At 35.4% G+C, this 24,756-nt stretch overlaps 1 protein-coding gene across 5 annotated transcripts in view; it reads right to left on the bottom strand.

The window, feature by feature from the left end:
- Nucleotides 1-24,756, bottom strand: part of Chrm3 (cholinergic receptor muscarinic 3) — a 485,994-nt gene that overhangs the window by 318,094 nt on the left and 143,144 nt on the right. For all 5 annotated transcript variants that reach the window (XM_087181935.1, XM_087181937.1, XM_004854597.4 and 2 more), the window contains one exon: nt 22,662-22,770. The gene's annotated coding sequence lies outside the window, so the exon portion shown is untranslated. The remainder of the gene's footprint in view (nt 1-22,661; nt 22,771-24,756) is intronic.

The raw sequence follows: 24,756 nt of genomic DNA, 5'->3' as shown, positions 1-24,756 counted from the left end.
TAATTTCTTTTTGATTCTGAAGAATTTTTGAATGTTTACCATGATAATAAATTTTGAGCTATATTTGATTTTTGGAAAATTTCAGCTATTTAGAGTAAAATAAAATCAATAATATGCAGTCATTTTTCTTAATAAAGTGTAACACTGAACTAACTAACTACATAAATAAAATATATCTGTAAAAATCAGTAAATAGGATAGTCCTGGTAGATGTAAAAACTATGAAGTATATAAAATATTAAATGTGCAGAAACATTTCTTAGAAAAGAAACTAAAAAGACACAAGAAACAGTTTCACGAATTTATGACATAAGTTCCCACACAGATGGAGTTGTAAATTACTAAAACTTACCAAAGGCCTACCAAGTCTTCTAAAGAGACAGTCACGTGTGTGCTGTGACTTAGAGGCTCTCGTGAGTTTACACCTTATTAAAAAACCTTATTTCCTCGGTCCATTCTAGACATCTGAGATCAGACCATCAGTGGTCCATTCCTGAGGCTTATAGCATCAACCATTAGAGAAAGGTACATGCCTTTGGAAAGAATGACATAACCAACCCTCTCAGTTATTAATGTCTCCACATTCATAAGTGTTTCACTTCTTTCACGAGCAGGCTTTTGCTAGAAGCATAATGACATTATGAGGGAACAGAAGAACTGTGATGGGCACTTTTAGGGACACCAGTGACAAGTGATCTGAAGATGCTCCAAACAGGAATTTTCTACATTAGGATAACCCATAACTGGAGCACCTCTGAAAAGGCAATGGATATATAAATCTGACAAGAAGAAAATTTTGGAAAAAAATTTAGAATATTGCATTCAATTCTGACTAACTTCAAGTGGAATTCTATAATAGAACATGTACCAGTGCAAAATCATTGATTAAACAGTTTGTAATCTTTTCTAAGAATTTATACAACCAGCCGTTTTGTAGTGGCAAAGGACAGCAGAGACTGATGCATGGTCATGAAGTGTTTTCTACTGGTCCAACCCATGAGATCACATGTGAGTTCCAATCTAGCTAGCCTTACAAGTCTATTCCTTTTTTGTCTCAGTTGTAAGAACTGCATTCATCATATATTTTTTAATGAACAGCTTCTTTTCCATATTTGATTGAAAATGAATTTGAACAAATAAGCATTTATCATTTAAAAATAAAAAGATTTATATCATTTATCATTATAGACATGTATTATATAGAGTGAACAGTAACTGGAAGAAAGGGAGTGAAGAAGGCAAGAAAAAAACAATAGAAAACACCAGAAAGAATTAGAATCTAGTCAGAAACCCACAAGAAGCCTTTGAAATCTTGACCTTTACAAATTCTAGAGCAGCAATTACAAACAAATGAAGTTTCTAATATTGCACTTTCAACTTAATGACCTCAAATGATCAGGAAAGTTTAGAACTGTTTGTGACAACTTTTACTCCTAGTAAATATTTTTACATGAAGAAATAATTTTGCCTACTTTTAAATCTAAAAAATCTCTAAATTCCAAGTTGTAAGCAAAAAACTAACTTCATTGTCAGGGTTAGTATGAATTGAGTTTTGAAATGGTATCAGTCATACTTATACATTGGAATGAGCATTAGATCTCTAAGTACAACTAACTAACTAACTACCTAACCAGAAGGCAGGAGTCACTGTCTACAACTAGCTAACCTTCTAAGATATTTTAGGTAACACAGTCTGGAACACAAAGCCCAGAACGATAATATGTACAAAACTCTTGTAAGGGCTCTGTGCAAAACTCGATGACATTGTTTAAAAGAGAACAGTGACTATAAAGGGAAGAGATTTTTCCCTGGGGCTTGCATGGGGGCAGCTGAAGGGCATCTGGACCTTATGGGCACGCAGAGCTAACAGATATGAAAAATACATTCTGTGGGAATCTGTATTGTATGATCATGAGACTACTCAGTATTGTTTGTTCCAAGGTTTGCATTTGTAATAAATCTCTCTCCTCATTTTAATGACTGCCACTTAGTAAAACCATTCAAAGACTTCTGCAATTCCTTTGGGAAGACTTTAGCTTAGAGAATAGAATTCTTCAGGACATGTCAGGGATGTGAAGTGTGCTGGAGCACTATCCATCAGGCTGTTGGCCCTGGGACATGCCAATTTTAAATTAATCACACTATCTACAGAGAATCTCTCCTTGACTACGTTGCAACAGAATATTTCTCAGCATTGTTATCTTTTTGACTGTCACTGCAAAGAAGCAGTGCTGCTTGGAGAGCTAATTATTCTAGCATTGGAAAGGTAGAAGCAAGTTTTAGAGGTCAAAAAGGGAAGATGATAGCCAAAGTTGGGAAAACATGGTACTGAATGGTAGTAGGAAAAAGACTGCCAGCAAAGAAGACAGCTCTGTATTTGGAAGGAGTGTGGAGCAGAAAGAAACAATGTGAGGTCATTTGGACCACAGGTGCCTACCAAGAGGACTAGGTTCAGTAGAACCCTCAGAATACATACAGACCTCTGGAATCTTAGAGGGAAATAGCAGGATGTTCAGCTAGATAAAACCGAAGGTGAAAGTATGCTACAGAAGAGGGGACAGTGGTACCTCAGTTCACAAACTTAATTTATTCCATGATTCTGGTCACGAACTGAATCAAATTTCCCCCCATGAAGTTCAGTGTAAATAAGGTTAATCCATATGTATTTTTTCACCACAAAAACATGAAGCAAAGTACAGTATAGTATGAAGAGAGAACACCAACCTTGCTTGAGGTGACTTCTGGCATGGAGGACAGGAAGGTGGGTGGGGAGGAGATTTTTATTTGGAGGGAGACTTCCTCCATAAGGACATTGGGGAGACCTCCTTCAGGGGTTTCCTTTCCTCTTTTCCTGTTAGCTGCCAGGCCAATTTTGATGAAAAATCTGTCTAATGTCACTTGTTTTTTCCTATGCTGCATAACCTTCCAGAAATGAGAGACCACATTATCGTTCATTAGTTCAGTTATGTTCAGGTGGTGTTTCTCAAAGAAATCCTGGCACTCATTACATTTTTCCATAATGGATTTTGTCACATCATTGCTAAACTCCCCCCTGTCTTCTTTCTCATTTTAATGCTCCTCAACAAGTGCCTTCTGTTGCTCACTCTGGAGTTCAGTAAGTTCTTTGGTGCTCAGCTCCTCCTTAATGGTTCTCAACAAGCTCATCTATACTGCACCATCGAATCCAGAACCATACTCTTGCCCATGGACACAATCTCTCCTCAACCTGTGCACTGGACCCTTCAGTCATGTTCGGCAACACATTCTGGTCAGTTTCCTCCAGGCTGAGTTTAAGGTCTGGTACATGACATCATTTCAGGCTTTGTCAGTGAAGTTGAGGCAGTGGAGGATATTGAAATGTTCCTTCCAGAACTCTTTCAGAGTCAAAGACTCTGTGACTTCAGTGACATTAAAGTACCTGGTGGAGAGTGCCTTTGTGTATAGCTTCTTGAAGTTGCAGATCACTTGCTGGTCTATGGGCTGCAGAAGAGGTGTCATCTTGCAGAGGAGGAGCTTGACCTTTAAGCAGTCATACTCAGTGCCCATATCATTCATTTAAACTGGAGGATGTGCCAGGGCACTGTCAATGAGAAGAAAGTGTCTTTCAGGCAGCTGGTTGTCAAAAAGATATTTCTTAATGGTGGGTGTGAGCACCTCGTGCAGCCATTCTATGACCAATTGCTTGTGACCCAAGCTTTCACATTGGCCCTCCATATGACAGACAGTCCCGCATTGTTCACATTCTGTTCCTTGAATGTATCAGGGGTCTGGAAATGGTACAGCAGTAGTGGTTTAATCTTTAGATCAACACTTGCATTTGCACTCAGCAAAAGGATCGATCTGTTCGTCATGGACTTGTACCCCGGCAGCACCTTTTCCTCTTGCATAGTAGGTTTTATGCAGCATGTTCTTCCAGAAGACTCCTGTTTCTTCACAGTTGAACACTTCTTGAGTGACGTTTCCTTCTGCCTTCATGAATTCTTTCTTGTAGTCTTTAGCAGATGCTTTGTGAAAACCAGAAGCCTTACCATATTTTATCACATTGTGGATGCCCCTTCTCTTGCATAATTTATCAAAACACCCTCTACTGGCTTTAAATTTATCACTTGTTGCACTTATGGGGGGTGGGGTGGAGTTCTTGCAGTAAATCACTGCAATTTCCTGGCTTTTTCACAGATCATAGCTTAACTAAACCTATCACTTGCCAGGTGTTGGCCACTCAACCACACTAACAAAAGTTTTTCCACCTCTTCTAGAACTTGTGTCCCTGCTTGGTTAACATCATTACTACTTTTGCCACATCAGCTGAGACTATGTGTCAGATAGCCGTGTTCCTGTCCACGCTGAGAAGATGGCTGCAGTTGTGTTCCTCACCTGATGTGAAGTTCATGAATGAAAGGAAAATTTTGCCAAACACTTCTGTTCACCAACAGGACTGCTTGCAAACAGAAGTGTTCATAAACTGAGGTATTTCTGTACTATAAGGAAATGCCAATTTTTAAGAGGATGAAAGAATTGCAGACAATAAGGGCTATGTGTAAGGAAGTTCATTGTTTTGACTTTGAACTACCTTTTGGAATCTTTGACTGTATTTTTCCCTGACAAAAAATAATCACAGTAAAAGTACGTATATCATATGCATTCTAAGTCATATCCATTAAGACCGGCATTCATCATCACTATTTACTTAACTATTTTGATTGGGGGAACATTATTATGTTAAAACAACATAGAAAAATCTAGCAGTTTGAGGGAACAGGATGTTACAATAAGAAACTAATAAAAGCAGAAAATATCATTGGAATAAACTACCCTAAAACAGCAAAGGAGACCAATGTAAATACATGAGTTTGCCGATTTCTGATGAGAAACATTGGCTAGAAAACATACATTACCTTGATGAAAATTTATGTTGAACCGGGAAATCTCCTTCAATGTGAGCTTTAACAATATCATATTTTGAACAAAACTTTACTTATGTACAGCTTAGAAGTGATGAAACTGAAGCATTTTAGTTTTAGGCAGAAAATGACTAATATCTTTTAGCTGCAAAGGAATCTGAAGCATGAGAAATCTTTCACTTGAGATCTCTTGTCCATTTTATCAGAATAGGACAGGGATTCTCCAATATACACTGTGTAAATTCTCTGGGATAAAAGTCATCATGGATAGAGGAATATTTCCTATACAAGTATAAGTTCTAACTTGGAAGTTCCACAATCTTTTGGTGGTAAAATGGCTCAAAATACAGCTTTTGGTCAAATCCATGTTAAGATGGGGAATACAGTACCTTTTGAATAGGATGCTTGCAAATGTTATTTAGATATATGTAAACTACTTCATATAGCATCTGGCACATGTTAATTTTGTAATTCAGTTAGCACAGACTGGCTGAGCCAGGCTCAGGAAAAGAAGCCAAAGAAGTTGATCCTACTCCAGTGCATTGATGACTCAAAGAAGGATGAAATCTAGTGGAAAGAGAGAAGCAAATGCTCACTTATCTATCTGCAGTTATGAGTGAGTGCAAAAGTTACTTCTAAGAGTACAGGAACTAGAGGTCTGATAGCTTTGATTTGGAGCTGGACATACTGGAGATGTCTCTGATGGGTTGATTGCTCCAATAGGGAAAGAGGGTGTAATGATGAGCAGGGGACTGAACTATTATGAGAGTGAGAGAAGTCCAGAGCAACATCTGACAATGAACTGCTCTGCAGGGTTCCCCAGGAGTTGCTCTGGGAACAAGAGACAGCTGGTGGTTACTCTGTCTTGACTCAGCCATTGTAAAACAAGCAGCATCCACAGCAATTCCAGAGGTGTAAGGGAGGATAGATGTATGAGAAGGACTGCTCTACTCCAAGTGACCTGGGCTCGAAGGTGTTCTGCAGTTTCAGTAATGTGCCTACTTGTGAATTTTAATCCATTTAAGTGGTGGACAATTGATGGGCATTTTCAATCTGGAAAATCCTATCCTCTGGTTCTCAGAAATGTTTTGCAAGTTTCCCTTTTAAACTTTTTCCCTTACTAACTTCCTGGAGCACCAGAACACTGTCATGTGGGAGATGCCTGTTGGCCATTTGTCCAAATGTATATGCAAGGTTCTAACAACTCACAGGTCTTAGGAGAGGCCTGGTCACTTCTTGGTAAGCAGATGTCAGGCTGTTCAGCTGATCGTATTTAAAGCTGGTTTCCCCTTATTGTTATTATTTTTATGTCATCTCTCTGGATTCGGTTTATACAAAAAAGTTCTCCCAGCCTCCTCAGTCTAGCCACCTTTTGTCTGGTGCTTGGTGGGGAAGGAGGCTGGGTAAGGGGATATTATCTTCACTGCAGAAGCAGACTTTCATGAAAACCCCCGTAGCAACTCGTGTACCTGTTCCTCTTCCCATCTCCCAAGAACCACCAGTATCCCCTAGTGTTAGAGAAGTGGAGTTTGAGCTTACTTCTTGTTCTTTTTGTTTCTAAGTGCTTTTCTAGATTGGGGGGAATGGAAACATGTCTACTTTATTTCTAAGCTAGTTGTTCAGACTATCTAATAAATGTGCCACTCACCAGGCGACCTCTGTCTCAGTCACTTCTGTAGGCTATTTATTTAACATGAAACTACTTCACATTTTTGAGCAAACTATGATTTAAGGGAACATTCTGTACCATTTCATCATTTTTATTTGAAAGCATCCTCAACTATCAATTATTTGAAACAATGGACATATACTCAGTGGCAAAAAAATACAACTGACTCACAAACATGAGCATAGACTTGAGTTCATCAACAAACTGGCCATTCATAAACCACTATGCCATTTAACTTTAGTAACCAATACAAAAAAGAAAATTTCCAAATCTATCACAGTTACACTCCCTTCCCCAGGAAAAGCAGTGGCTTCTGACCTTTCCATGTTCGAAGCATTATCTTGATCTTTCTTTGTTTTTTTTTTTTAAACAAAAATATAAATATCCCTTTTGATTTCTTTGGGAAGGAATGGATAGCCAACTTTAGAAGAATCTCCAAAATTAAATTCAGTGAAATAAATAAAATAACAAACAGTGGGGGAAATTATATAATTCCAGACATCATCTTAAAATTCATTTTGGTCAGGCCCACAGTTGAGTACGAGTCTGTTTTCTTTCTGAACACTTCCAATCTGGTCATTCATGGGTCCCACCCTCTCCTATGGGGAGACACCTGGCCTGGTCTAGCTTTGCCATTCCAATTCTGAGGAAATTTTCTTCATTACTGATATAAATCAAAAAATTCCTGTGTCAGCTGGAGGTTATGCTTTGTTCTTTCCACTCTCGATTATTCTTTCTTATTGGACAGTTCACATTAGGAAGAAGAACAGGCTTCTTAGACCACAGCAGATAAGATCTCTTTCCAAAGGCACGAATTTTGCAAATTGGTGCAACTAATAATTTGCATTATCACTGTATTTGACTTTTTCTTTGTTTACAATAATTATAAAAGATCTTTTGATAGTTTTCCTTAGCAGCCATTGTCATTGCCATTATATGATGAGTTAATAGTGGCTAATTTGTAAAACAAGTCACTCTTGTAAAAAAAAATGATTAGTGACCTTGTATATTTAATGCTTTTGAAGCCTTTATCTGCTATTGCACCTGATAAACCTTGTTCACTATTTTACAAAGCACTCTGTGAGGTATCTACTATTTACACACATATTAAGAGAGCAAAATAAGTAATTTTCATATTGTCATATACCTAATAAGTGGCAGGACTATGTACTTACATATGTAAGTGGTACCTCGGTTGACAAATACAACTCTCTCTATGATTCCAGTTGCAAACTGAACTGGATGAAAACTGAATCACATCTCCCCAGAAGGTCAATATTGAATCTAACCACTGAATTTGATTCAGTTCTCATCCAACTTGGTTTTTGACCAGAATCATAGAAAGAATCAAATTCATGAGCTGAGGAACCACTGATTATATATAGATATCTATATATCTATAGATATCATATATTTAAGTTTTGGAATAATGTGATTATAAATATCAAACCAATGCATTTTACTTTTACTCCTTTATTTTCCAGCATAGCCCTTCTCTTGCCCTAAGGACAGAAAAGAAAAACAAAAACACCTCATTATCTTTGGAGTAGCAGATATTGAGAGTGAAGCATCATATATATATATATATACATACATACATATATATATACATACATATATATATATATAGAGAGAGAGAGAGAGAGAGAGAGAAGCAACTTACTGCATTTCTTTGCTGTCATTTACTTTATCAAGAGCTAACTAGGCAGGGCACTCAGAGCCCAGAGTTCTCTGCTGAGGAGAGACCTTGCCCTAATGCTTCCTTGGGGATTAATTATTAAGCTTGCATCCAGAAGAAGTAGATAATCTATGAAGAGCTGGTGTTTTGTGGGTCCTGGGGAATGAATAATGGAAGAAAAGAGGAGCCCAGGGGAAGAAAAGAGAAGAGAGGAGGTTCTGTTGAGAGATACGTGTTCTAAAGTTTCCCTCTATCTGCATTGTTCAAAGGATGCAGGGGGAGGATAGGTTGAGAAGACAGAATATTACCAAAATGACATGGAGCATTTGTCCCATTCCCACTTAGGGCTCTGGAAACAGGATGCACATACCAGTTTGGGGTATAGCCACATGGAAGTGAACTTGGCTGTCCAGCATGACTAGGTGAGGGACACATTGCATCTGACGTTTCCAGGGCCTCTCAGTTTCGAGGAAGTGGAAATGGCTCTGAAGTGGATGGAGGGTCAGCTGCAGACCAGCTAGAAATGACCATATCAGATGGTGGAGGGGGTTGTTGATGAAGTAGGAGCCCAGTTAAGGCCCCAAGTGGGTCAATGTGCAAATCTCAGCCAGTGGTAGAACTTTAAGATATTTTAAATAACAATATATTTTGCTCTACTTTCAAGATACATCACAAATACCATTTAAGCAAAATGTGTAGAAAAATTTGGTAAAATACATTTCTAATAAAAGAAATCACCAGCAGGTGTCAAACAGAGGTGGAATCAGCCAGGGAAAGTTACCAGGCTATAACTATAACAGAGAAGCCTCTATGTTACCAAAAATCCAAGTTTTATCCTCATATGCAACAGAGCAAGTGAGGGCAAAGAGACAGCATCCTGGAGCTCAAAGGAGACCTCCACAATGCTCCTTGTCCAACTCTGTACATACATGTTCTACACCACAATGGAAGTCAGACACTCACCTCAGACACAAAGGCAATCTTGACTAGTAGGGATGGAAGGGGGCTTGAAACCAACCATTCTCCAGAGGGAATAAGCAGTACCTAAGGCACTGTTAAAATTACTGCTTCAAGATAAATTTTAATAGTTTTTTCTTAAAGCAGTAGGTTAGAGTCAAAATAAAGGAAATGTATATTATCTGAATAATTGTTGTATTGTGGTGTTGAGAAAGAATGCACCTGCCATTTTCAGAAATAATGTATCAGATTTGTTGAGAAAGAAAATTTTAACTGCATCATGTAATTTTATTAAGCTATTTTTTGAAGTAAGAAAGCAAATCCCTAAAGAGACCTTACAAGTTTTAATAAGGTTATAGATAGCTTAAGTAGCCCCTAGGGGTGATTCTTAAGCATTATTTGATAGGATAGTAACGGCTTTGTTTATTTCTGAAAAGGGTAATCATATAATTTTACCAAAGGATTTATTTCGTTTTCCTGCGATACAGTATCTGTGACTGACTATTCAATAATCTAAACAAAATGGTGGTTTTCTGAGAATAAGCTCTTCCAGTCATTTCAGAACAAAGATCTTGATCCAGTTAATTTAACTCTGTATTATTTTTGGTAAATTTCTGCAGAGACTTTATGAACTTATCATTGAAAATACACTGGCAACCAGACACAGTCTATGTATTGGTGACCAATGAAAGGAATCATATTTGGATCCAAGAGAAAGTATTCTTTGTGTACATTATGTTGGGGCTATTTTTCTGCCACTGGACCTATAGTTCTACAGAGCTGTGTGAGTCTGATAGTGCCTAAAACTCAATGTTGAATTGCAAGCATTTTTTATGAAAATTGGTCAAACAATCCTCTTTAAAATTCCTGTCTAGCTTGTATTCCTAGGTCAAATCTTCATGTCTCTCGGGAATTAATGTCTCACAGTATTTGAGAGCAATTTAGGATAAAAAAGTAAGTAACCTAGGTGGAAATAATTATTGAAAGAAAATATACGCAGAAGAGTTTGAATTAAAAGGAACTGAAATGAGACATCTAGGTAAAGATGTACAATTCTGATACAAATGATACAAAACATTTTAATAACTACAGTTTCCTTTTCCATTAGTAGGTATAATTGAGGATTTAATATGCCTATGCTACTCTTGTTATTATGATAAATTGCTAGTACAATTCATTCCAAAATAAGGGATATCTTGCTAGACATTAGTAATTCACTTAAACTGGTTAACGTAATAACAGATACAATGACATAACCTCCAGATTCACATTAACATCTATAGTTTAGGCTGCTCTTGCAGACATGCTGCTGAATCAAAATTAAAGATGCTTTGAATGAAAACAGTGTTTTGGTTATATGATGTTTGAACACATATCATTTTCTCAGTTGGAAATGCTATAAAACAAGACCAGATCACAGCAGCTCATCCTCTTAATTTCTTTACCATGTTAACAAATTACCTGAATGTGAATAAAATTATCACCAGAAAACAAATCAAAACCATCAAGAGTTATTAGCCCAACTGTGGAACTTTAAAAATGTCCAATAGAAAATATCCCACTCTTTTTCCATACAACACAAGGACCATTTAAACAAAATACGTTGACAAATGTTTTAAAATAAAATTCTAATAAAATAAATTAGTTTTTACCAAAATATTTAAAAGTTGATTTCCACATTTAGTTAAGGTAGAAAAACAGAACTTTATCATATGATTTCAACAACTGAGATCAAATGAAGTATCTGAATAAAAATAATTTGGGTCAAAAGTTAATCTTTTTACCCCAGATGCATTCTATCCTGTAGATAGATGATAGTAATTGCTTTAACTCTACATTCCAACACACCCTACAAAATGCAGTAATTTAAAACTGCGTGAGATTAGGTTGCAGCATAGAGATGAGTAACGGTCCTGATTATTAGGACCACTCCAGGGTCCTAATCCTGGGGGCATGTAAATGTTTCCTTATGTGGAAAAAGGGTCTTCACAGATGGGATTGAAGTAAAGATCTTCAATTGAGAAGTGGAGAGATTGTCTTGAATTATATGGGTGGGCCCTTATGTCATCATCACATGCATTCACCTAAGAGGGAGATGTGACTCCCACAGAGCAGAGGACATGAAGTTGGAAGCAAAGATCAGAGTGATACAACCACCAGCCAGTCATACCTGTGGCCACAAGAAGCTAGAAGAGGCAAGAAATAGGGTCTCTTTTGGATCATCCAGGGAGAAAGCCGCCCTGCCAACAACCTGATTGTGGACTTCTCTCCTCCAGAACCTTGAAAGGATACATTTCTGCCATTTCTAGCCTCCTATTTTGTGATACTTTGTTGCGATATCAATAAGAAAATAATACACAACATTTTATTTTATTTTTTCCATCCAAAATAAAAATTTGCAATCAAAGATGATCTTAAACCCTTTAAGAAGTATTTTTACATACTTTTTGTGCAGTGGTGTTTTCTTAATGACTCTGGAGCATGACAAAGGCAAAAATTCCATTGGAAAATGCATTTTGTTAACCCAAAAATATAGTTAGTTGCAGTGGTTAGAATATATGGTTCCATTAAGCTACTCTCAGACTGGAAAATGGTTTTGAATATTTAGATAATATTTTGAGTGAAATAAAGAATTGATTTCCCTGTATCACTAAGGAAAATGAAAGTCATCACATTTAAATCTTTTGGGATGGTTAAAATAAAAATAATAATTCTGCATATAGGTAATTAGCTGCATTAAAATATTTTCCAGGTTTCCTCTACACATATTTTTTCAAATGTGTAGGGTAAGAATTTCTTTGTCCATTCCAATTCTTTCATGTTTTGGCTAATTCAACTCCCATTAATATCCAGACCTACTATTTCTTTGAGACAATCATTTAGAGAATTACAAAATGTAAGGTATGCTCTACTTTATTAGGTTTCTGAATTATTTTCTTAATATTTGGCTAACATGTCATTATTTTGTAAAACTAATCCCAAGGTTTGATTTCAATGTATACTTTTAATGAATGGCATAGATCAAACTTCGCTTCTTTTCTTTACTCGATTTCTAGGGTAACTTCTAAGTTGTTAAAGTTAGAAACATTCACTATCTCATTAAAGAATCTGTGAAATGGCTAAGAATTTAGCTGCTAAAGATCATTTTTGGCTATTAATTTTTTACAGAAGTCTGCTACAGAAAAGCCAGTGTGATTTTTGAACCATTTCCTGTCCTTGTTGCAACGATCATGAAAAAGAGGAATGCTTTAGCTAAACCAGCTGCTAGATTGCTGAGAATAGTAAATTACTCTAACACTCCTATTTGATGTGATTCTGCCGCATTTTTTTTTCAGTAGGATTTCCTCACTTTTCACAACTATTTGTTTCCAGTCTAAATTAGCTTTCTACAAATAGCCTCTCATCAGATGTCTAGTTAGCTCTCTACAGAGTTGCCAGAAATAAAGAGAACCCCCAGTTCATTAGCCTCACCTCTCTTAGAGTTAAAATAATAAATTTTCACCATAACCTTCCAGTCTTGCTTTGAAATAGGTCACTGTTTATAGTAAAAAAAAAGATTCTGTGAATCTTAAGAATTTGGAATTCTTCATGATTACTGAAATATATCTTTAAATGATTTAGATTTAAAAGCAGCAACCATGAAAATGTCATTTTTTGAACCTGGTTTGAACCCCAGGTAGAAAGATAAATCAAGTCTCTTTCATTTCTCTTTAGCCTCGGCCATTTGCATTTTCCCAAATATTGTTAATTTTAGTGTCATTCTGATTAATCTTTTTAAGTTAACTACCAGAAAACCTTCAGCAATGTTATACGACATCTGAGCTGACCTTACCTTCTTGATTTGGGGAAGCCATTTGTGTGATGATCTATTTATTCTTAGAGGAATAAAGTTCATTTGTATTACATAAACTAAGAGAGAGAATGTGCACCTGGATGTATTTCTTGGTGGTCTCTTTCCTTGTCCCACATCCACTTTGTAATAAAGAAGATATAATCTTTCTCAGGAAGGAGGTGAGTCTCCAAGGTTGCAAGCATTTCTAGAGGATAATATAGATTCCATCTACGCATACGATTAGAATGTAATTATATCAACGACATGACATAAATAAAAGGTTTGTTGGAACGTCCAAAAGCAGTTTACTGCTTCTTTGCCTGTATAAATAATGAATTTCAGTTTCTTCATTTACTACCTGTAACACTGTTTTTTACAGTGTCTTTATAGACAAATATTTGAGTCTGTGGAAAGTTTTTTAGGGGAATTACCTTTGCTTCTTTTAAAAATTCATCTGACTGTAACCCTAATATCCAAAATGTACGTTAAAACTTAATCATTACATTTCAGGAAGTTGGATGATAGAGACAAATTTTTTATGATGTTGTATTGACAGCTTGGGCCTTGGCCATTGGCCAGATCTGAGTGTAGATTTCAGTTGTACAATTTAGTAGCTCCATGGTGCATAATTGCACTAAAGAAAAGTTTAACAAAAAGAGCTTAATAATATTTTATTTTGTAACATTACTGAAAAGTTATTGAGAAGAATATTAAAGTATTGACTTATTTTCTAATTCATTTGCTTCTATAATAGTATTCAAAAATATTTTTTACCAAACAAAAAATATTTTTAATGTGGTTTGCACACATAAATCTTTTGCCTCAGAGAACTTTGCATACACAGTACCATATGTTATCATTTGTATCATGTATTATATAATATAGTGTGCCCACCCATCAGTCAAACCCACTTCAAAAAGTGCACTGCTCTCAATATCAGAATGAATGAATAGGCTATGGCCATTTAAGGTATAATTTTCCCTTAATGGTTGATTTGGAAACAATCAATTGTGCAAAACTGGGTCCTACAATGACAGAAATCTGAATGTCTTGAACAAGGCATGCCACAGTCATTGGTATTAAATATTAATACCAATGTTAAAGAGGTTGGAAATTATGAAATTAATGCAGTATATTTCTATAATATTTACATGTTCTCATCATCACCTAATGAAATGTGACAGTTTAGTTGTTTTAGGCATAAGAAACGTTGGTCAACTTCCTTCAACTAACTATAATGCCTTACTGTATTATTGTGCCTTCTTCTGGAATTCTTTCTAACTTTCCCTAAAAATCTTATGAAGAATATCTTTTATTTTAAAAATCAGTCCCTCAAAATTTGGAGTTCCAATTTGACATAGCGTTAACATGACTTTGATGTCATGTTAGACTGACCATTGGTGGGATCCAATTAAACATTTTTGACTCTTTGATGAAGCAATTAGAGGCACTGTGTTTACATGGCCAAGGTTAATCTGAAACTCAAGATTCACTTTTAAACACCATTATTTAAGTATTCAAAGGCGCAGTAGAAGATCCTTTTAGGAAACAGACTGCAAGAACACTCTCTTTAGACATATAAACTGTTAAGAATATATTATATAATTATAATCCAGGCCCAGGGTACTTATTGGTTATTAACAGCTTTCTATAGTCTGTAAATAATGGAGACTGATTGTTTTGCTAATAGAACCTTTTCATGGTTATAAAACTCGAAGATGTCAGGAAAGGAAGTTAAAGAAAAAAGATGAAAGATGGCTGATGTGCAAATAACTTGGTGTTATACCTGTTATAATATAACAAGAGTCTGTATCAGTGGATGAGTGGGATAAGGAAACAAGGAAGGTCACATTGGTGGAGGAGGACTGACAAATGACCTTGATAGTTCTGGACACAATACAGTGCATCTATACTTAATGAGCAGGCTTTAGGGGCTCCACATCATGACAGCTTCTATTCATGGTTATAAAGAAGGACGAATAACACATATTCAAGGAACTTACAGTAAAAATAGGGACGAGAATAAACACATAGACAGTGAATGATCAGTTTTATCTACTACATACTTAGTGAAGCAAAGGAGCTGACTTAGATGACTTAGAATTCTCTTAGGAGGCAGTAACTTTTGGTTGCCATGTTAAAGACATTTTCTAGGCAGAAGAGAGGAGAAATATTTTCTAGGCAAAGAGGACACAGCATAGTCCACAGCCCAATAACACTAAATAGCTTAAGATGTCTGTTCAGGGTGCTGGCCAAGGTCCTATGTTAGGTGTATGACAGGTGGTGGCTGGATATGAATTAGGAGAATTTCTCATGATCAGATATTGTAGGGCTTTTTATTCCCATTGAAAAAGTGTCTGGCTTCAAATTCAAGGCAATGAGAGTGTAATTATGGGAGACATTTACACAGAGTAAAATACTCAAACATGACAGGTAGTCCAGTGTCAAGGAGAATGATACGGGAGAGTGAGTAACACTAGATTCAGAGAGACCATTAAACACCTTATTGCAATGTTTGAAGTAAAACCGCAGGGCCAAATGGTAGTCACAGCAAGGTAAAGAAGCACATAGCTTTAAAGGAAGCTTGAACAACACTAACATAGAATTCAGATGTAAGGATTAGTTTTGCTCAGCAGCCAGCTAAATACAAAAGTATGGGTAACAGGGGTAACATAATCAGGTTGACTTTTTTGAATTTAAAGGTAAACAGAATGGGAGCTAAGGAAGATGACAACCTTTCCTCCTTATGTGGGCTTCACCTTACTTACCACAGCCCTCGAGGGGCTCCTAGTCTCAGGCATGAACAAAAGTACATGACTGAAGTCCAGTATGCAGTTATTTTAAAGTAAATAAATCCAGGGTTATTATACTCTAAGCTTGTAACAGATCTCCTAAAGAAGTTAATACATAGCAGCAATCACTCAATTCAATTCTATTAACATTCATTTTCTTTCTACTTTGTACCTTGATTTGTGTTAATCTCCCAGGGAGAGACAATAACTGGAATAAGCTAACAATTCAGAACTCTTTCTATGTAATGATTCCTTTCATTGCCATAGTTTACCATTTCTATCTAGTAACCTATTTTATGAGCCTCCTCTATGTGGAAGCTGTGCATATTTCCTTCAGTATTAAGGAGGCCTCTAACATTAATCTATTTAATCTATTATATTTTAATAGGCTTAATATTAGGAGGATACTGAAAAGGATCTTTAGTCACTTTACTGTATTTTAGAGCACTATCCTTTGTGGTTTTTATTACTTCCAATAGGAGCCCAAAATTCTTTGATAATGGTTTTTACATTGGCAGAAATCTTTTTATTTTATTTTCCCTATGTAGAGGAGGAAGGCAAATTTAACAGCTTGTCTTTCTCCACCTCAATCTGCACTGTCTCACTGTCAAAAAGTCATTAGACATTATCACTGACTATATTTTTAGTTCATATATTTTCTAAAAAGTTAAATTAAGACATGAATGATCAAGAATTTGTACAAAATCTTTTGTGGTTCATTTGTGTGTAAAATACTGACACAGCAATGGCATGAATGCTGAATAATCTTTATTTGGGAAAGCCATGATAATCACATAATCAGAGAACCTCAGAATATAAGTTTTCAAAAATGAATCTGTACTTCATGGACAGAAAAGAAAATATTTTAAAAAATGCATGCACAGTTATGTTTGACATCTCTCCTAAGAGGAATAAACTGCTTTATCTATGATTGCAATCTGGTAAACAGTTTGATACTTACTTACTGAGCTTAAAGAAGAGATCATTATGTTGTATCCAAAGATCACTAAAAATGATTGATTTACTTTCCACTTGGAAAATTGGCTCAGCACAGTTTGTGGTGGACACTTACTTTTTCCAAGTTCTGAATTATCTCATCACAAGCTCTTAAGTAAGTGCGCATCACGTATTGTATTTGTAATTTAGGAAATGTGCATGAATCAGTGATGCTAGTTCCACAGCCAGCTTCTGGGTGAGTAGGTAAAAGCATAACATTTCCATGTCTCTCCAGGCTTCAGTGCAGAAAGGATTTAAGCTCTGACCAAACAACAAAAACTTCTCCAATTTGTTTGACTTCCTTTGGTGTAAAGATGACAGTTTTTCCCCTTTAGGCTTCATGGTGTTTAGAGTCTATGCCTCCATGTGCTCTCATAATAAATATGCTCTTCAGTGCAGTATGATGATGCACAAGTCTTGAGGATTTCTACCACCTCTACAAATATTTTTAGAATGACTAAAGAATGATCAGCAACACACAAGCCATTTTAAAATTAAGATACAGATATTTTATCAAAAAGTTCATTTTGGGGAATGATAAAAATAAGATGTTTTGTGATTTAGAATATCAAATTTTGGGCTGAGGATTTAGCTCAGTGGTTCTGCTGCCTGCCTCACAAGCACAAGGATCCGAGTTCGATCCCTGGCACCGAAAAAAAAAAAAAGTCAAATTTGTAATCAAAAACTACTTTAGAAAGCTGAGTGCAGGAACTATTTTTTGCTATAAGGAGGTACTTTTGTTTAAAATCAAATTTATTACTATTTGTATCTACATATATTTAATATTCTTTCTACACACAAACACACATACAAGCATATTCTCCTCCCTTTTTTTCCACACACCTCTGCCCCTACTAACACCCCCAATATCTACCTACAGAGTGAGCTCCATGTTGTATGCATCTCCTTGTTTGTAAAAAGAAGATACCAATGCTGTTATGGTAGCACTTTTCTAATTATCAAATGAGCCTATGACAGTGAATCCTGCATAACTGCAAGCTCAGTAGTTGATAGCCATGTTGTTATTACATTTCAATATAAAACTACAAATATTTTAGCTAAACAATGTTAGAAAATAGTCACCAAGACATTTTAATCTTCAGAAACATAAAGTAGAGACTTAGAAAGTTATTAGGAAACAACCTGGTATTTTCAAGTGTTACTTTTGGAATAATAAGGAAATAATCTCTTCTTTGAAAAACACATAATTCTTGATATATTTTTTACCTACTTGAATGTATCAAAGCTTTAATAATATGATAATATCTACCTGACTATTATATTTCTGCTTATACAGTTAGATGAATATTCTTGATATATAATTCATTCAAAGATTACTTATTTTTGTTTGATGCTTGTCAATCTAGAATAGTTTAAGCATTGAAAACAAGAGTACACTATTAGCCCATTATTTCCTTACTGCTTTCCACTTACGTACCTGCAGCCATTTGTAACAGCTGAGCTGTGTGGGATAATTTGTGTAAATTATAACTTCATCAGCGCATACTGACCTCAGTGTATGCAGATAGATACACATTGACACTTGGAAGCAAATAGGAAGAGGGTCCAGCCTTTAGACCCTGTTTGAGTGGATTTAGTAGTTTTTCTGGTTAACATTACACAAAGGTTCAATTCAAGAATGCATACTTAAACAATTTTAAGCCCTTTGAGTAATATTCAGTTACTCATTTACATAGAGTGGGGTTTTCTCTTTCTTTCTTTTGGTTTTGTTATTTCTTTATTTTTGGTACTGGGGATTGAACTCAGGACTTTGCGCTTGCAAGTCAGGTGGCAGCACCACTGAGCTAAATTGCTGCCTGGTTTTGTTATTTCTTACTGAATTTCTAAATAAACAGTTCAAATCTAGATGAATCTTTAATTACACTTAATACATTTTCTACCTTTACCAAACCAGATTAATAAGAAAGGATCTTCCTTGGACATAAATATTTTAAATATTTATTTAAAGCATACATATGTTTTATATTCAGTATATATATACAAACACATAAATATATACTTTGATATGTGTACTTATAGTTTATGATGAATTCAGGTATGGATTACTAGACAAAAGGTATTACAATAAATACAGTAGTTATTATAATAAAAATCTTAATTATTTCTCTCTTTTTAACTCATTGAGAAAGTCATTCTACCCTCAGCAAACAAGAGATCAGATAATTTCTTTCTTTTTTTTTTGAGACAGGATCTCACTTTGAGGCTCAGACTGACCCTGAACTCACTATGTAGTTCTGTCCTTGAACTTGTGGCAATCCTCATGCCTCAGCCTCCAGAGTGCTGGGATTACAGGCACGCACCACCGCACCTGGCCAGATAATTTCTTATCATCATTGAAATGCTATTTCTAAGCATACTATTTTTAATGACAAACTAATAAGGTAGCAGAATCCATTAGAGACCTTCAAGGTTCTCTTTATATTTTGCTAAAATTTTAAAATGATATAAACATCATGGTAGGTTAAAATGTTACCACTTTTCATTTTTTAGTTATACTCTTTACAGATTTATATTAATAACAATTATAAGTCAATATCCACACTGACTGACATTTCATAGGAATCTTTGTATTATGGCAAATGCAATCATTTCTTGTTCAATCTAAGGATACAGAATGTTATTAATCATTTCAATAATTAATTTAATCAGTAACTATTTGTTGAAAGATAGACACGGGAAAAACAAAAATGAATAAGACTGGAGTGCCCTCAGCAAGCTGACAGTGGAGTGGGGCAGATGGTCTCATAAGTCAATCACTGTAAGAGAATCGAGTGTGGTCTAGATCTATAATAGAGCTAGGCACACAGGATGGAGGTGAAAAAAGGAGGGAAGAGCCAGATGTTAAGAGGAAGACTAAGGACATTTTCAGAGATGACAAAGCATGTGAACCGAGTTTGGAAGAAGAACGAGTTTGATGGATGATTAGCATGCACAATCATACTCTTGGGGTCATGACGTGCACAAAGGCTAGGCTTCTAGCTGGGCCTTGGCCAGCAGAAGCAGAGGCAGAGGCAGTCTGCAGAAGACACAGGAGAGAGGGTCTCACACACTGTCCTGGGGTGTCTATAGTTCATTGACTCTATGCTAGGCACTCTTCAGCACTAACTCACATTATTAAGGAACTCATCTTTGGCTTGCCCTGCCATACAGCCTGTTCTCAGGGTTATTTTTCTCTCCTTTTCACATTCATGTTATGGTTAAAATTATGTGCTAATCAAGTGCATCAATTCTTAAAATCACACTGATATAGATTTCACCTATCTTCTATTTCCAGTTTATATCAGACTTCAGGTCTGAAAATCCCATGTCTCCATCACACTCTGACCCTATGATACTGAATGAAACACTTCACTCTTCCTTAGTGTTTGGAGATGATGTTCTAAGGAATGTTAGATTGGTATCTGACTTAACCAATCTGCTGTGGAAGAAGAATTCTAAAGTCAGAAATAGTTTTTAAGGCAAGTACCACAAATATACAATGGTCAACAAAACTCTGAAAATTGAAACAAAAACAAAAGTCCTGAAAAGAAGAATCCAAGAGAATCTGTCTTTTAGTAGGGCTGACATTCCAACCACATGCCTTTCTTTTTTTTTTTTCTTTTTTCTTTTTATTACATTCTAGTCCTGATGTGAAACTTTAAAATATGATGTTGGCAACACTGAGAGAGTAGAAGTATAGAGTGGGGCAGATCCTGGAAAAACAAGACCAGAAACATGTACTCCCTGGGCCCCCTACACATGGACAGCCAAGAAGCAGCCAGGCCTGCACCCATGTCCATGATGCATAGGTTCTTACTTAGGAACACACTGCCAAATCCTGTATACTGAAAACTTGGCTGGTTTATAATCAACATGTGAGGGAACAAGACTTGGCCTTCTGGTCTGGGTGAGATGTGTCAGCCAGGCATCGCTGGCCTAGAGAGAGGGACACAAAGCACACATCCACACTCTTGGCTCCAACTGCTGTCCCCAGTTATCAGTGCTTCCCACCTTGGGAAAAGATCATGACTCATTTGGAAGAATGCCACCCACCCATTCAAACCAGTGATGTTGTCCAATACAAACCCAAAAGACAATGCCTTAAGTTGGTTCATAACAAGATAGGTCTAGAATCTAATGTTGAACATGTGATTAGGTAAAGGAAAGTCCGAGCCCTAACTCTCCATCGTTCTGTGATACATATTCTACATTTCCACCTTTTCTCTAGGTTGTTCCCTTTCTCTCTTGAAAAGGGAAAGTCATTCTAAACATGGTAACAGCATAAACTTTATAACAAATTAAGCACAGATCTGATCTTCCCTGATAGGCTTAAAAAGCCAATAGATTTGTCATTTTAATTTTTTTAATGAGAATGCCAGATTCAAGTTATATTTGTATTTTTCAACTTAAGTTATTTGTTCATCTCTTTTTAAAACAATTCTAAACCTAACAAAAGTAATCTTATAATTGGGCACATTGCTAAAAGTTCCCTAATTATAACATATGGCAGGGACAATTTCAAACTCAGAGGATCTCTGACTTGTGTTACTTGAAAATCACATATAATAATTGTATTTTTACAACTCCCAGTGAAGGTGACAGCTACTATTCCCTCCCAGAGGTTGTGTTAAATCCTCTTAACCAAAGCAGTATGGACTATATCATAATTATTTCCATTCTTTCTCAGAAATGGATACTTCAAAAGGTTGAATAAGAATTCTAGGTTCCACAATTAATTAATAAATAGCTCTGAGCCAAGCGCTTTCTGATTCTAAAATATGCTCACCACAATAACCCCACATTCCCCAGGGAACTGTCTGATAAGTTTCGAAGGCTAGCATAGTACAGCTAAACACTTGACTATATTAATGTACACTGGGAGATTATATAAGATCTATTATTACTAGCCTCATTTTACAGATGAGAAATCTAAGGCACAGAGAGGTAAGGCACTTGGTAAAATTTAAGTTATAGAACTGACTTGTAACCTTAGGAAGTTTGATTGTAGATCCTGCATATGTAAGCACAAAACCACAATATCAGTAAGTGAATATATGTCATCTGTTAAGATTTTTTCATTTGTATAAAAACATTTTATTCATGTAATAGATCATTCATTGTCCCTTGAATAAAAATCACATCTAATGTCTAGAAAAGAACTTGAAAGCTAGCTTCATTGCCTGTTAGTCAATGATTTCACACACATGCCTTCATTTGACCTTCAGAGTAATCTTACAAAATAAGATAAAGAAGAAATTATTCCTCTCATTTTTCAGATGAGTAAACTGAAGCCTCTGATAAGGAACTAATCACATGACAAATATTGAAGCCGGAACTAAATTAAAATCTTCTAGGTACAATTCCCTTTCCCATGACACCATAAATATACATCAGTCATCAATGTGATACATGTGTGACCAGAAACATATCAAATATCCTGTTGGTAAAATTACAATGAAATAAAAATGTTTCAAAGTATTAAACTAGGTAAAATTTTTTTAGGCTTACATTGATACTAGATTTATATGATATTAAAGAACCAGAAGAAATTGAAAGTGTCCAGTCACTTTTTTATCCAGTTAAAAGGAAAAATTATACACTTCTAAATTCTGTCTATATAGACCATATATACCATCTTATTAATATATATTTATACAAAATACATTTTAGCTGGTTTCTTCATTTTATAATTGATTGATACAGAAAGAGGAAATTCACCCACATTTTAGATCAGAAACATGAACACACATCTCTTGCATAATTTTAATTATAAAGGTATCCTTTGTTGAAAATCTCAGTATAATTATGTAAATAGAGTTGAATAAAATATACCTACTAGTAACAAGACTTGGTGTTGCACATCATGATGGAGATGGATGCAGTTCATTCAATCCACAGTCTACTGGGGAACTTGGAAGTGAAATAGGTGCCATTACTGTTCATACCTAAACAGACACATAAAAAGATGGCAACATCAGTCAGTAAATATTATTTCATATCATTTGCAGAAGGATATAGTTCCAATCTGTAACATCCATGATTAATATCATCATCATCCTAGATGTTTAACAAGCAATCCAACTAAAGGACCTTAATTTATATATTGTCTTTTGGACACAATGTGAAGAACAACCATGGGAACACACCCTTTAGTCAGGAAATGTTATGTAATAATTGAGAAGTAAATCTGCTAACAAATTGATATAATGTTTATTTCAATAAGTCATACAAAAAACCACAAACTTTTTCTTTTTTAAATTTACTTTTTATTAGTACATGTTTGCAGTACATAATATTTATGTTCATCTAAAGTATTCTCGTTCTTTTTATTCACTGTCGCTGTCTCTAGATCCCCCTTCTCAAAAGATTTATCTGTTTCATATTATTTTTTTAAAAAATTATTTAGAGCTTTGGTTTCCTCATATAAGAGATATAATTAATTATTTAAGCTTGTGTGTCTGATCTATTTAACTTAACATAATGGCCTCTAGATGCATCCATTTTCCTATAGATGATTCAAATTTGTCCTTCTGTATGATAGAGTAGCACTCCATTATGTATAGATAGCATACTTTCTTTATTCATTTATCTGTTGATGGATATATGGGGTGCTTCCAAGATTTAGCTATTATGATTTGTGCTGCTATAAACTTAGGTATGCATATATTACTGTGGTATGATGTCTTTAACTTTTTTGGGATGATAACTAAAGAGGAATAGTTGATTTCTAGCTTTTTTTTTTTTTTGAGGAATCTTCTTACTGATTTCTATAGTGGTTGTACCCCTTCACATTCCCATCAATAATGCAGAGAGTGCCTTTTCCCAGCCTTGCCAGTATTTGGCATTGTTTGAGTTTTTAATTGCTAGCCATTCTTTCTGGAGTAAGGTGGAATCTTAATGTTTTAACTTGCATTTCTCTGATGGCTGAGATGTCGAGCATTTTATCATGCATTTATTGCCCATCTGTACTCCTGAGAAGTGTCTATTCATTTCAGATGTCCATTTGTTGATTGAGTTTTTTTTTTAATTCTGGAAGGTCTGATTGTTTTGAGTTCTTGGAAATTTTTGATTAGTCCTCTGTCACAGTAGTAGTAAACAATAGTAAAGAAATATTTCCAATTCTGTAGGTTGTCTCTTCACTCTGTTGGTTGTTTCCTTTGCTGTGGAGAAGTTTTTTAATCTGATATAATCCTATTTATTGATTCTTGATGCTATTTCTTGTGCAATTAAGGTTCTGTTCAGAAAGTTCTCTCCTGTGTGCATGTCTGGTATGTTATAATGGCATTAATTTTTGTTTCTAGAAATGGTCTAATTTCTTCCTTGATTTTTTTTTCTGTGACCATTGAATATTCAGGTTTGATACCTAGGTGCCTAAAATTTCTGTGCTTTAGTGATTTCTAGTTCAAGTGCCCTATGATTGCATAGTATACATGGAATAATTTCTATTGCTTTGTATTTATTTAAGCAAGCTTAACAGCCCAATATGTGGTCTATGTAGAAGAAAGTTTCATTTGCTTCTGAGAAGAATGTATATTCTGTCATAGTAGGATAGAACACTCTGTACATATCTATTAAGTCTATTTGTTCAAAGATGTCATTCAGCTTGGATATTTCTTTGTTGATTGTTTACCGGATCTATTTGTGAAAGTAGGGTGTAAAGGACCCCCACTAGATTATGTTGACATTTACCTGATATTTTATGTCCAGTAGAGTTTGTTTTATGAGGTTGGGTGCACTGGTATTTGATGCACATGTATTTACAGATGTTACCACTTTGTGTTGAATTGTTCCATTAATTAATATGTGGTAAACTTCTTCTGATCAATTTTCCTGAAGTCTACTTTGAGGATAAGATTGCTTTTCCTCTTTGCTTTCAGAGTTATGGAGCATGGAATACTGTTTTTTGTCTTTTGATTTTTAGTCTATGAATT

This window comes from Heterocephalus glaber, unplaced genomic scaffold, assembly GCF_053883595.1.
Source record: "Heterocephalus glaber isolate CG9 unplaced genomic scaffold, H.glaber_assembly_v1.0 deba00001472, whole genome shotgun sequence".
Taxonomy (NCBI): Eukaryota; Metazoa; Chordata; class Mammalia; order Rodentia; family Bathyergidae; genus Heterocephalus; species Heterocephalus glaber.
This window is presented reverse-complemented; position numbering and strand designations above follow the sequence as displayed.